Source organism: Pan troglodytes, chromosome 1 (assembly GCF_028858775.2).
Source record: "Pan troglodytes isolate AG18354 chromosome 1, NHGRI_mPanTro3-v2.0_pri, whole genome shotgun sequence".
Classification (NCBI taxonomy): domain Eukaryota; kingdom Metazoa; phylum Chordata; class Mammalia; order Primates; family Hominidae; genus Pan; species Pan troglodytes.
Window position 1 is genome coordinate 28649198 of NC_072398.2, and position 14590 is coordinate 28663787.

At 40.8% G+C, this 14590-nt stretch overlaps 1 pseudogene; it reads right to left on the reverse strand.

Moving 5' to 3' along the window:
• Positions 1–2441: 2441 nt before the first annotated feature.
• On the reverse strand, positions 2442–3383 carry LOC100614857 (PRELI domain containing protein 3B-like; annotated as a pseudogene).
• Positions 3384–14590: the final 11207 nt, after the last annotated feature.

Here is a 14590-nt window from a genome sequence, read left to right on the forward strand (position 1 = left end):
CAGAGCTTGCAGTGAGCTGAGATGGCACCATTGCACTCCAGCCTGGGCGACAGAGCGAGACTCTTTCTCCAAAAAAAAAAAAAAAAAAAAAAAAAAGTAACTAACTGCACTGGAAAATGGAAAATGAAAATTTATAAAATTGTATCATTAGATCAGAGTTTAAAAAATCAAAAGATAAGGATTTGTTTAAAAATCTTTTATTATTAGGGCATTACACCTTTTCAGAACAAGGATAATTTGCAGAAATTATACAAGGTAACTTTTTATCAAATATCAATATTTAGCAAAGTTTTATTTAGCTGAAATGTTATTTCACTGGTAAAAACTATCTTCAATTACAAAAAAAAATCAGAAATCTTATTAAATTTAACCTGCTTTTATAAATGTCCTAAGAAGTCTTAAGCTAAACATATTTGAAGTAGAAAAATGATAATTTTAAAATATTTTGTTATACTGTTTCTGTGGTTGATGTACATATATTAACTGATCTCTTTGATAGGAAACATGACTAGAAGTTTATCACATTAAGCACTGTAAAATAAAAGTGAGAGCTAGTCATCTTCTAGCAAAAATACTTTGTATGCAACAGTTGCAAATGTCAAAGCTATTATTAAGTGGTTGATTATTGCCTGCTATGAAATATTAAACAAAGCATATTTACTGGATTGTTTTTCAGTTTGCAGCTGCCCTCTGAGATCCCAAACAAGGGGTTCCCACAAATAAAAGCTGCAGTGCAGTTCACTTAGTGGTTAGTTTCAGACCAATCCTCCCTCCATCATTATTCTTGTTCTTCCCTACTGCCCCCAAACTCTGCAGTGGCACCATATTAGTAAAAACATAAAGTACCTGGGATTTATGCTTCAGAACAAAACATCATTTGAGTAATTTCAAATGATTTACAGTTCCTTCATGTAAAAAACATGTTTTGTGGTCACAACTACTTCAAAAAGTAATTATATTCAAATGACCTGACATATCATGCCTTAGCAATTACAAACCATGATTTTGACACATGGCGATTTTTAAGTTAGGCAAATGTGAAGTGCTAAAAATGTGAACAGCTGTTCTGTTTAAGTTAGAGTGCTGCAAAACTCAGGTAATGACTTTATTTTTTCAGTTAACATAACCAGCCCATGGTACGGCACACTAAATCACAAAGTACAAATCCAAGGAAGATAATACCTTTACTAAGTTGCAAACTTTGGCAAATCAATACAGTATTTTTTTTTTTTTTTTTTTGAGACGGAGTCTCGCTCTGTCACCCAGGCTGGAGTGCAGTGGTGCGATCTCGGTTCACTGCAAGCTCTGCCTCCCAGGTTCACGCCATTCTCCTGCCTCAGCCTCCTGAGTAGCTGGGACTACAGGCGCCCACCACCACACCCGGCTTATTTTTTGTATTTTTAGTGGAGAGGGGGTTTCACCATGTTAGCCAGGATGGTCTCGATCTCCTGACCTCATGATCCGCCCGTCTCAGCCTTCCAAAGTGCTGGGATTACAGGCGTGAGCCACCGTGCCTGGCCTACTGTACTCTAATATAATGAAACCATACTTCTGGCTTGGCACAGTGGCTCATGCCTGTAATCCTAGCACTTTGGGAGGCCAACGTGGACAGATCACCTGAGGCCAGGAGTTTGAGAGCAGCCTGGCCAACATGGCGAAACTTCATGTCTACTGAAAATACAAGAATGGGCCAGGAGTTCGAGAGCAGCCTGGCCAACATGGCGAAACTTCATGTCTACTGAAAATACAAGAATTAGCCAGGAGTGGTGGTGCGAGCCTGTAGTCCCAGCTACTCGGGAGGCTGAGGCACAAGAATCATTTGAACCCAGGATGGGGAGGTTGCAGTGAGCTGAGATTGCTCCACTGCATTCCAGGTTGGGTGACAGAGCGAGACATTGTTTCAAAACTAAACAAAACATAACACAAAACCATACTTTTGTTGGAGTCATATGTTACTTTAGTGACAATTTTCACTCCCAAAATATTTAAGTACCAAATCAAAACACTGGTTTTTAATGGTGGTTTATAGCCGAGCAAGTTATTTTACACAGAATATAGTTTAAAACCATGCAATTTCTCCTTTTGAGTGAATTCCCTTATGCAAGCTATTGAAGCGTATACAGCAGCAGGGCAATAGGAAGTGGCTCTGCTCTGTTCTGGGGTCGGTCCAAAGGCAGGTGGAGTTCCAATGTATGGAAAGCTTTAAAATTCTACCTTAAAGAGATTTAATGTCAATACCAGTTTCCAAGGACTTCTTGTTAATTTTTCACATAAATACTGAAACCCTCAAAATCAGTAATTTCAAACAACATTAATTTCAGATAATCCCTTTTATTTAGAAGCCTTTCTGTTTTGATCAAAAGTCACATAGCCTTATATCAGCTTAACAAAAAAAAAATCTACCTATAGTTGCAATTTTAAAATGACAAATAAATATATGGTCAGCTTGGAGAGACCTGGGGTACCCGATGTTGTCTGTCAACTTTCAGGATCTCCTTTCTGCAAATGCTGCTGCTGCCATTGCTTCCTCTTGCCGAGGCTGTCAATTCTTCAATCTCCTTTCTTTTTTTTTTTTTTTTTTTTTTTTTTTTTGAGATGGAGTTTCGCTCTTGTCGCCCAGGCTGGAGTGCGATGGCAGGATCTCAGCTCACTGCAAGCTCCGCCTCTCGGATTCAAGCAATTCTCCTGCCTCAGCCTCCTGAGTAGCTGGGATTACAGGCACCCACCACCATGCTCGGCTAATTTTTGTATTTTTTAGTAGAGACGGGGTTTCACCATGTTGGCCAGGCTGGTCTCAAACTCCTGACCTCAGGTGATCTGCCTGCCTTGGCCTCCCAAAGTGCTGGGATTACAGGCATTGAGTCACCGCACCCAGCCCACTCTCAGCATTTAATTTGTGTATTACCCATTCCACTGCTTCTTCACCTTTACTAGCACTTGAGGATATTGTACTTACCATCAGTCCTTCAAGGTAACCACTGAGGCTAACTCCTTTCATGGTGATTACAGCTTGTTGAGTCAAAATGGTTCCTTCTGGGTCCTGAGGATGTGGTTTTATATGTCTCTCATCTACTGAAACCATATTTGCAAATGAAATATTAGTAGATTTAAGTTCCATTGCTTTCTCTACAGGATCAACAGAATGTTCTCACACACGTTTTGGTTCTTGCTGCACCAATAAGAGACTTCACAATGGACAGCAGTCCCTACTCTGTGCTGGGAAGTCTGTGGCTGTGCAACTTTCCAGACAGATCTATATGTCTGTCCAACACATTAACTCCAACCACACTTGGGCTCATAGAGTTTGAGTATTTCTGCATTGCAGCTGTTGTAACAGTTTCCTATGGGTGGTCAAAGACGTGCTCCAAAGTCCAGATCTTCATGGTGCTGGTAGCCTGAGCAATGTCTGGTGGCACCAGGGAACAATGAGACGCAGAGTTTACACCTGCCCCGGCCCACCTCCAGCACCCCAGCCAGCCCTCAGAACACAGAGAGGAGCTACCCACTCTTCTGAGCTGTTCTCAGGCCTAACATGAGGGACCTCCTGATGCGCAGCCCAGTTATATCTGTCTCATAAAGAGAATATGGAGGTTTTGATATAGGAGTGCTGAGAAGGGAACAGTGTGGTCCCTTTAAATGATAGGGAAGTGGGGAAGGGAAGTGGTGGGTAGAGAAAGGTGGGTCCCTGGCTAGGGCTCCACCCCCACTGCACTCCAGCCTGGGCAACAGAGCAAGACTCCATCTCAAAAAAAAAAAAAAAGCCATTGGAATTATTTGCCCTTTAATGCCATTATCAAATTCATCTGTAACACTATTGGTCTTGTTGCCTTGATGGGGGTGTAACTCTTTGAAAGTTTTCTTGATTTCTTCTATAAAAATCAGACTGTTTAGATTTTCCATCTCTTCTGGAGTCACTTTTGATAAATGTGGTGAATTTCTAGAAAGTTATTCATTTCTATCCAGGTTTTAAAATTCATTTGCATAGATTTCAGCCATCTTAAATGGTTCTTCTAATGTGGTTATTTCCCCTTTATCATTTTGTATTTTGTGTATCTCTACTTTCTGTGTTTTTTTCTTCAAGTTTCCTAGGCTATTTCTCAATGTTGAATGTTATGTGCCAAATTTTCTGGAAATTGGAATTCTAAGCCAATGTCTAGGTACAGACCTAGGTATATTTTAAAAGTTAGTTTATGATAAAAGTGACATTTTAAGTCAGCTGAAGAAATTTACCAAATTGTGTTAAAAGAAATAACTATTAATATATATTTGGGGAAAAAATTGACTCCATACCTCATGGCACTCACTGAAATAAACTCCAAATAAATTTAAAAGTTATTCCTGAAATGTATGTGAGAAGAAAATATAGTAGGGTATTTTTCTAACTTTGGAACAAGGAAATCATTTCTAAGCAAGGCAAAAAAAGCCATAAAAATAATTGTAGATTGAATCAATTAAAACTTCAATGCAGTAAAAGACATCATATGTAAAATTAAGTTACATTACAGGGAGAAAACTTTGCAAGATATTTAAAGGGCTAATAGTTAATAATCTAGCATACATTGAATTCTTACAAATTAATAAGGAAATGCCAAATAGCCTATTTAAAAAACAGACAAAGGATGGAAAGGAAAATTTACAGAAAAAAGTTAATAATCTAGCATGCATTGAATTCTTACAAATTAGTAAGGAAATGCCAAATAGCCTATTTAAAAAATGGACAAAGGATGGAAAGGAAAATTTACAGAAAAAGTATAAACAGAGAATAAAAGGATATGCAATTTACTGTCATCTGAAAAGTGCAAATTGGAACAAGCATACCAATTTTGCCTATCAGAATGGTATCAACTAAAATAATTGAAAATATTAAATGTTTAAGCAGAAATGGATAGTAAATATAAAATATAGAAGGGAGTGAATCTGAAAGATCACTTTAGAAAAATGTATATACCCTTTCATTCAGCAATTACTCCATTCTAAAGAAATACTTACATAGCTTCATGAAGATGCATACAAGAACATTCATTATTGGTTATATAGAGAAATGGTCAAACACTACATATTATATGCATAATATGAAATACTGGTTGTCATTATAAGAAGGAGCTAGAGCTGACTGCAGTGATGTGCAAAGCTCTAAAGACCTATTGTTAAATGAAAAAAACAGGTTGAATAATGATCCATATATTATTATCATGTGTGTAAAACAAATAGCTAAACTGTGTGGTGTATAGTGCATATGTATACATGCATTTTTAAAAAAGACCGAAGACCAAAAGATGTTGTCTTAGTCCATTTAGGCTGCTATAACAAAATACCTTAGGCTAGGTAATTTAAAAGCAGCAGAAATTTGTTGCTCACAGTTCTAGGCTGGGAAGTCCAAGATCAAGGAACCAAAATGTTACGGGATCTCTGGAGCGTTGATTTCTTTGACTGGAAACCTCTGGCCATGGTGCCTTTCCCCAAGTTCTTGTCCTGCATCCAGACAAGTGAAGGGTGAAGAAGAGTTTTATTTAGTGATAGAACAGCTCAGAAGAGTGGGTAGCTCCTCTCTGTAGGCAGGTCATCCTGTCGAATGTTCAGCTCCCAGCAGAGAGGAGGTCCTGGAGAGGGTGGCTCCTCCATGCAGGCAAGTCATTCAGATGTCTCTGTAGGTCTCTGAAACTCTCAGCAGACAGAGCAGCTCCTCTCTGCTGCTGTCAGTGGAAAGGGTACTCCTGTCTGCAGCTGATTGGCCTGTCTGTCTGCACTCTTCATCCTCCAGCCATCCTCTGCCCTACTCTGGCTGAGCCCAGGGCTTTTATGGACCTCAGAGGGGAGGAAGTGTGTGCTGACTGGTCCATGGGCGGCCATGAGCAGGCTGGAAGAGGCACCCAGAGTTCCCACTCCGGCGGGAGAAACTAGCAGCCCAGTCCCCAGCCTTCAGGCCCTCCACTGCCTGAGGGTGGCGCCTCACTGGGGACCCCACCCCTTCTGTCTAGGGCTCTTGTCTGCCTCCGGCTGCCATTCATGGCCCCGGGGCTTGGCTCCAACCCCACTCTGAGGTTGGAGAGGGTGCTGGGAGCCGAGAGAAGCCAGACAGTGGGAGCAGACACCCCTGAACCTGCAGGGACGGGGGTGAGGGGGACCTTCCTGGGGTGCCCAAGGGCTCCCAAGGGTGCAGGCTGCAGAGATCCCCAGGTCCTGTACTTGGGAGGGCAGCAGCAGCTGCACCTGGGAGCTGCTGCCCCACCAACTTGGAAGGGACAGGTTTCCCGCTTGTTCCCTGCTTCTACCGACTTCCTGAAGCCGGAGGCCCAAGTCTGCAGCCACAGGTGCTGCAGCTGCAGCTACACCTGGGAGGGCAGATCCTACCTGTTCCCAGCTCCCCCAAGAGCACAGGGAGGCTCAGATCCACAGTTGCAGTTTGCGCTGCTGCAGCCCCGGTCGGGGCCCCTGTCTGCTCTATAGAGCAGGGGGCCTGGGTCTGCAGCTGTGGTTTGGGCAGCTGCAGCAGCACGGGGAGCTCCCATCCCAACTCAGAAGGGGCGGGGCTCCCACTTGCTTCCTGGAGCGTGCAGCCCCAGCTGCACTTCCCTGCTGCAGCCGGCATGATGGCAGCAGCCACTGCCATCAAAAGGATTCAGTGTCTGTGAGTGCCTGTTCCTCATGAGTAGCGCCTTCTTGCTGTGTCTTCACAAAAGGGGCAAACAGGTTCCCTCAAGTCTTTTTTTATAAGGGCACTAGTTCCATCTCCCAAAGGTCTTACCTTCTAATACCATTACCTTGGTGATTAGGTTTCAACATGTGAAGTTTGGGGTATACAAACATTTAGACCATAGCAGAGGTTTGGCAAAACGTTGACATTCTCCCCTCTAGGTAGATAAGGCAGTGTGGGAGGAATGAAGATATTCACATTTCTGTTTATATATTTCTTGTACTTGATATTATTTGAATAATTTACAGTAAGAATGTATTAAATATTACTAGTATCATTTTTTAAAGGCAGTAAATATAAACAAAAAATACAACTGATGGTATGACCCTGCCAACAGGGTTGCTGAGCCTGTGATTCCAGCTCTTCTTTCATACTACTTGACAAAAGACAACTAGAGAGGATATAAATATATATACAGGGCAGGTTTGGTGAGGACCAATTACATATGACCCATTGTCATTCGACCAGGAGACACTTCCATGTTTCAGTGAAACACTATGTAGTACAAAACAGGTCCTTCAGTAAGAAACAAATATATTTAAATCCTCTCTGTCTGTATCTCACATACATATGCACACAAAGACACATATTCATTTATTCCCCAGGTGTTTGTTGATTATAGACCTAATTATAATGCTGCCATGTGAAGTGGTAACACTTTCTCATCACCCTGTATAGGTAAAAATATGCATTTTATCAAACCTCCTGGGTCACCATGTCAGCTGTTAATACCGCATGGATCTGCTTCTGTTGGTGATGACGGATGATTTTAGAAAATTTGAGATGAGCTGTTCTTCCTCACCCCACACCCACCTCAGGCTCCAACTGCTTATGCAGAGCTGAAGGAAGCAGGTGTTAGGGTGAGAGAGAGTTTAGGAAGGATCTATGCAAAGATATGTGTAGTATAGCCATCCCACTTTAGCTATAGAAAAGAACTAGTCTAGATCAATGGTTATGAATTCATTTGTTTGGGAGGTAATGGGTTGTCACAAGAAGGAAATAGAACATGGTCAACAGATTTTATAGGGGTGTTTGTTGCTTCTATAGATAGGGCAGTGGAAGTGACATCAAAAAGAGGCAAAAATTGAGAGCAGTGAGAAAAGCAGGATCTGAGAAAACAGCAGCAGAGGTTGGGTCATTTGCCTCAAGTTACAAGAAAAGAGACTAGTTTAAGAAAATGTGGGTGCATGATCCAGAGAAAAGATAATAAAGAACTTTAGGGTTGGGGTGGGAGCCAAACAAAGACTTTTGCAGGCCTTAAGCACTGAAAAAGATTAGGAGGTGCTCCAACATTCTTCCCAGGCGAAATTCCTAATAAAAAATGATACTAATGCAAAGCCAAGTAAAATATAGAAATTAGCAAAGTTTTAACAAATATTTTGAAAAATATATTGCCTTACTTTTTCTGGTATATCAAGCATTTTCTTAGACTACCTACTGGGTCATCTGTAAGATTAGCTTCAACTGTGAGGCTGAGGCTGTGTACCAGCCTGAGAAGACTCTTGTCCTCAGGAACAAGAACACTGAGAGTCCACCTAGCTGGCTTGAGGCCTAAGGAAAGGAACTTATCTTAAAGGATGGTAAAACTACACTGGGCCACTTAAGATAGCGGTGGGATAGGTATTGGGTAATTTTGGAGAATAAACACGAAGAAGCCAAGAGAACAGTTGGTGAGAACTATTCTATTCACTAGTGGAAATATGAGGTGGCCATAACCAAAGGGAATCTCAAATCTGCCATGAGAGGTGCTGAGATTGCCTCTCCATAACTATGAAAGAGGTTAAATAAGTCATCTCTAATGAGGGATGTCATCTGGTTTCAAAATCTGTGCTTTATGTCTCCATTGCCTACCTTTAATTGCTTTCTTCTGCAGGTCTTCAGGAGGCTCCAAGACCAGCAGGCATATAAGCAAAATGGAACATAGACACTGGAAGCAACTTTCCTGTGTTAGTAATCCAGCAGCATCCTCACACCATGCAACTTTACAACAGCTGCTGCCCTATCCTCAGAGCCTCTGCCCGGCATGGACTGGGGCACTCAGAATGGTATCCCTTGATATAATGCATATACGATGGCACTGTCTACCACCTCCTCATGCCTAAACATTTCTCAGTTTTCAGATTTAGAGTCTCAAAACTGTTTCCACAGTATTGAACTCCCAGTTTTCTAAACCCCAACACGTTTCTTTCTTGATCACGGATCGTCTTTTCGGATGACAGCATCCTGGCTTGAATCCAGAGCTAAAAACCATTGAAGTCAAATTAAAACATACTTTTATGATGATAAATTTATTAAAGTTAATAATTCAACTCACTATTTGCTTGTATTTTTAACTTCAAAAAATTATTTTTGGGGCTTTAAAATTCATTACTCTCACATAAGTTCTATTTTAATGGGATCAATCTGATGAATTTTAGCTCTGAAGCAAGCCACATCTTTGCACTGGGACAGTCCTATTCCCTAAACACAAATGGATTTTTCCATTCTCAAGTGGGTTCTATTTGTGAAAATAGTGGGTTCTCTTTGTAGGATGGTCATGCATTGCTTGAACTTCAGAGAGTAAAAGCCATTGTACCATCACTTTCATTCAACTATATTGGATATTCAAAAAGAACATTTAATTAACAGAAAAAGGCTTAATAATCCCATATCTTTTAGGTCAAAATTTCAAGGTAGTCCTATCAAAGAAATATACTTTTGAAGTAATCTGCCTTTGCACTCTAACTAGGTAAGATAAACTAACTTAATTCTGGCAAGTAAGGTGGAAAAATTGAAGTATTTCCATTTATCAGTTACTCATTTTTAGAAGAAGTCTGTTGTTTTTCTGTGGTATTAGACATGGGAATGAAGCAAGCCTCCCTCTGCCTCTAACTTGGTTTGGTTTATATGTACCATCTCAAAGGAGTCATAGTGGGTCCATGTGATATGAAATGAACCATATCTAACCGGCCTAAGATACACATGGTGAAATGGGCCTGACCAGAGAAGTCTGAACTAGAAAACTAAGAGGACATACTATTAGGAAAAACTCCAAGTTCAGGAGCTATTGATGGGTCATTCTATGGGAAGACAAATGGTGAGCTTCCTAACATACTGTAATTTATTTAGTGGCTGCAAGTAATTGCGTTCTTTATACTCTTCCATTCACAGCACATCATCATCAATGGTCTGTGGAACTGGTCTTCCTTTATCTTTTATTTCATTTATTCAACACATATTTATGAAATATTAATATATGCCACCTGCCAAGTATTTTTTAGGAAGGAGGGATACAACATTGAGCAAAACAAAGATCTTTGTTCTTACAGAGTTTACATTCCAGCAAGGTCATACAGACAATAAATAATATAATGAATAAGTAAATTATATAGCATGTTAGAAAATGATGTGTGCTATGGAAAATCTGGTAAATTCCTTCCCAAATAAGATACAAACAAATGCAGATTTTAAAAATCAGAATGTTGGAGAATCAGGAATCATACCTTTTAACTGGAACCACATTTAAAAAGTTACTTCATTCTTAACTCACATTAAAAAAGTTACTTCATTCTTAAGCCCCAGGGCAAACATACATAAAAGAGAACACATGAGGACAAAGATAGAAACTTGGAAAGACATGCTCTGTTTCAGCAATTCTTAGAGTTCCAAAATATTTTAACAGTGCACTTAAATAAGCCCTTGGATAATTTTAGAGGGACATTGCTTAATCATTGACTGCAGTTACTGTCTTTTATACCATAATGTAATTTTTTCTCTTCAAATTGAAGTCAGACAATTTTAACCAGATCTTAAGTTTAAATTGTAGACCACTCCAAGCACAAAAAGGCCCATTTCAACTGTTGTTAAATGCAACATTGACAGAAATGCAGACAGGAAAGTCCTATAGTCTATTTAATAAAGTGCACTCCATGACCCTAGCAAACCCAGTAACCAGCATTCATGCCACAGTCCTATCTTATCTGTTTTCCCCATTAGCTGCAAAGCCCTTAAAAGCAGGAACTATATTTTATTTTTTGAATTCTTGGACTCTAGCTCAGTGCCTAGCATATAATAATTAATTTAGAAATATTTAAAGAATGAATAAATGAATGTTCTATGAGTTCTAATTCTATGAGTGATAGAATTGAAGGGGTTGATAAGGAGTTGGAATTTCTTATTTAAATAGAAACATAATTTATATGGCCTCCACATTTCAGATCTATACATCTCTGGTTTTTAATGGTAATATTTTTGCTCTCTGGAGTCCATGACTGCCTTGTCCCTTCTGCTCAGCTGCAGATAGTGATGCAGAACTTTGCTCCTTAGTGCAGCTAAAACTGGGTTCTTGTCACATGACCAGGAAGAATTAAGAACACGGACACATTGAAGGGTGAAGGGAATGAAATTTATTGGGTGAAAAAGGAAAAGAAGAAAAAAACTTCCAGCAAAACGAGAGGGGATCCTGCTAACAAGGCCTCCCACTTCACCCACTGATTCCAGGCCACACACAGGAACTGCAGAGGCTAGGCTCCTCACCCTTGTACACGCATGAACTTGCCCTGGCTCCACCCCATTCTCCCAGTGTGCAGGCAGGTCAGAGATTCTCTGGGGACCCTCTCCCTTATTTGCCTCCTGCATCTATCAACAGGAAAGACCTGCATCCTCAACATTTAACCCTGCCTTGTTACTGACTCAAACTTAACTCATACTGGAATCCCGTTTTCATCAGCATGTGTGTTTGTTTTGTAAACAAGAAATAAAATCTTAATTCCTCCAACCAACTGAACAAACCCCCTCTTGGCCAATGAGATCCCATAGAAACCTGAAAAACTGAATCCCAGGCCATGAATGGAAGGGAGGCTGGACAAACCTCATTATACACAACTGACCAGCACTAACATTAAAATAGAAATCAAAAGACTGACTGACGAAGCAGACTGTACCAAATTCCATCCTGTCTTTAGTATAACATCACATGAAAGATAGCAGATCTTGAAGGAAATCAAAATATTTTACCCCACAATATATTTGACATATTTTGTTATGGCCCTGCAAAGCCATCTTTTGTGGGGGAAATTTGCATTTATAGAGAGCCTCCGTTAATGCTGCCAGGCATTTCCTGGATGTAGCAGAGATTAAGATTAAGAGTTTGACACCTTTTTTTTTTTTTTTTTTTTTTTTGAGACGGAGTCTTGCTCTGTCACCCAGGCTGGAGTGCAGTGGCGCGATCTCAGCTCACTGCAACCTCCGCCTCCTGGGTTTAAACAATTCCCTGCCTCAGCCTCCTGAGCTGCTGGGATTACAGGCATGTGCCACCATGCCTGGCTAATTTTTGCATTTTATTAGAAATGGGGTTTCACCATGTTGGCCCAGCTGGTCTTGAACTCCTGACTTTGTGATCCACCTGCCTCAGCCTCCCAAAGTGCTGGGATTACAGGTGTGAGCCACCAAGTCCGGCCAAGTTTGACAACTTTTAAGGTCCAAAAAGAAACATTTGCCATTTATTCTGTCTGAGGGCTGCTACCTGGAGGCTTCAGCTACATAACAAGAACCTTGGTTTCCACAACCCCTCTCATCTTAAGCATTTCTTTCTACTGACTGAAAGTCTTTAGACAAAGCATAACTCTCTCAATCGATTGCTACTCAGAAAAATCTTTGAATCCACTTATGATGTGTAAGCACACCCCCCACCCTCCTTCAAGATGTTCCACCTTTCTGGGCCAAACCAATGTACACCTGAGGTGTGTTGATTTATGTCTTTGCTTGTAACTTTTGTCTCCCTAAAATAGGTAAAACCAAACTGTAAGTCAATCACCTCGGGCACAGTTGAGAAGTTGAGACTGTTCCCCAGGCCGTGGTCACTCAAATTGGCTCCGAGTAAGCCTCTTTAAATACTTCAGAGTTTGGGTTTTTTTCACCAACAGTATGTTGAAGTGGAATGGAATGGACTGGAGTAAGGGTGTTAAGAGAAGATGTAAAATTAGCCTAGATGCTCTCATCTGATACTATTAGAGTGAACTATGGTTATCTATTCAAGATATTGTCTGCTTGATTCATATAGCTGAACTTCTGCCTTATAGTCTATAGAAGGTGCTATGGTGTGCCACCCAGATCCTCCATTCAGGAAGGCCATCAACCAAAGGGAGCTGCCTTGTCCAAGATTACAGCCTTTCTTTGGGGGTAGCCCATATCCAAGAGCTGATCAGCATGGTAGCAAAAGGCCAAGTCTTCTTGCCTCATTTGGACATCTTTGAACAGCCATTCAAGTTTCAGGGCTCTATGAATTGAATGAGATTGCAACTATGGTATTGAGTGAGACCTCTGTTACAAAGGCACTACAACTTCACTTTTCCTTCTGCTGAATCATCCTTCCCTCATATCCTTGTAAGCATTGTTCCCAAGAGCACTCTCCAATAAACTACCTCCATTCAAAATTTCAGCTCAGTTTGTTTTCCTGGAAGCTTGTCCTACAATAAAACAGTGCTACCCACACTCCAATGATCCACCTGAATCTAGAGTTTGCTTCAAATCTAAGCCAACGTGGCTGGTGATAATCTCTGTGAAGACCATCCCTGTCCTCTCCCACAAATAGTTCACTCTGTTACAGGAGGTAGCTAGTCAGACATGAGCAGGGCAGGAAAGCCTTCCCCACCTACCCCCAACCACCACTAGGAATGTCAGGCAACAATCACACGATGGTCAGGCAGTTGTAAAACTGTCTCTCTAAAATAGTAATTGAATGCAGACAGCGCCAGGGAAAGGCAGTCTCCCATTAGATAGAAAAAAACCCTGACACTGTTGATCAGCAACTTTCCAATAAGATCTCAGGAGCTGGGTGGGTGGGCTTAAGTATGTGTACTAAGAGGCAAAATGGTGGAGTTTAACTGGTGTATGACCTTATAGGAACACTCGACTGGGAAGGGAAAAACGCATTAAGTGAGCATGTGTACAACTTCAGTAAACATGCTCCCAATGCAGCCCTCCCAGTGGCTGTCAAGCCACTGCGCATGCGGACAGCCCACCCCAAGGGAAGCATCAAGGGAGAAGGGATTCAATCCCCTGGAAGCATGCCAACGTATAAAACCCCCAAGTCAAAGGTCAAACGGTGCACTTCTTGGTCCTCTTCCAAGTGTACTTTACTTCCTTTTATTCCTGCTCTAATCTTTTTAATAAACTCATTCCTGCTCTAAAACTTGCCTCAGTGTCTCATTCTGCCATATTCCCCTTGGTTGAATTCTTTCTTCTGAAGAGGCAAGGATTCAGGTTGCTGCGGACTTGTATGGATTCACCACCGCTAACAGATCCTATATCCCATGCCCTTAGTAAATGGGATGATAAACCATTTTTTAAATAATACCATCACCTGTAAGATTTAGAAGATTCTACTTGCCTAGAAACTCCACCATTGCACCACATTTAGTAACAGAACTGGCCAAAAAAACCATTTAGACACTGATTTGAGCTTCTGGCTACCAGTTTTGGATTTGACCTACATTCTGGATTAACACAAATTATTGGACTTCACGTTATTATTAGATCAACATTTCTCACTATCTGCCTCCTCTGCCAATTAAAATTCCACTTTACATCCAACCACCACTTTGGCTTTGAAGCTGCCAAGCTATAAGTGAATTTATAGCCATTACTTGGCTCATTTCAAGATTGTTTTTCCTTTCCTAATGACTATACATACATTGCTTGACTGAACCAACAAGGATAGTAAATCCAACCTTCTCTACTACTTTGCATTGACATGCATTCATATACAATGTAATATTTTGATATAACTCAGTGTCTCTAATCTTCTCCACATAGAACATTCCCCAGAAAAGCTCTAGAGAGCTCTCACTCTGTCCCTTATGATGTGAAATATGTATTTTGGCATAGATAAATATATAAGAATAAGAGATCTAAGAT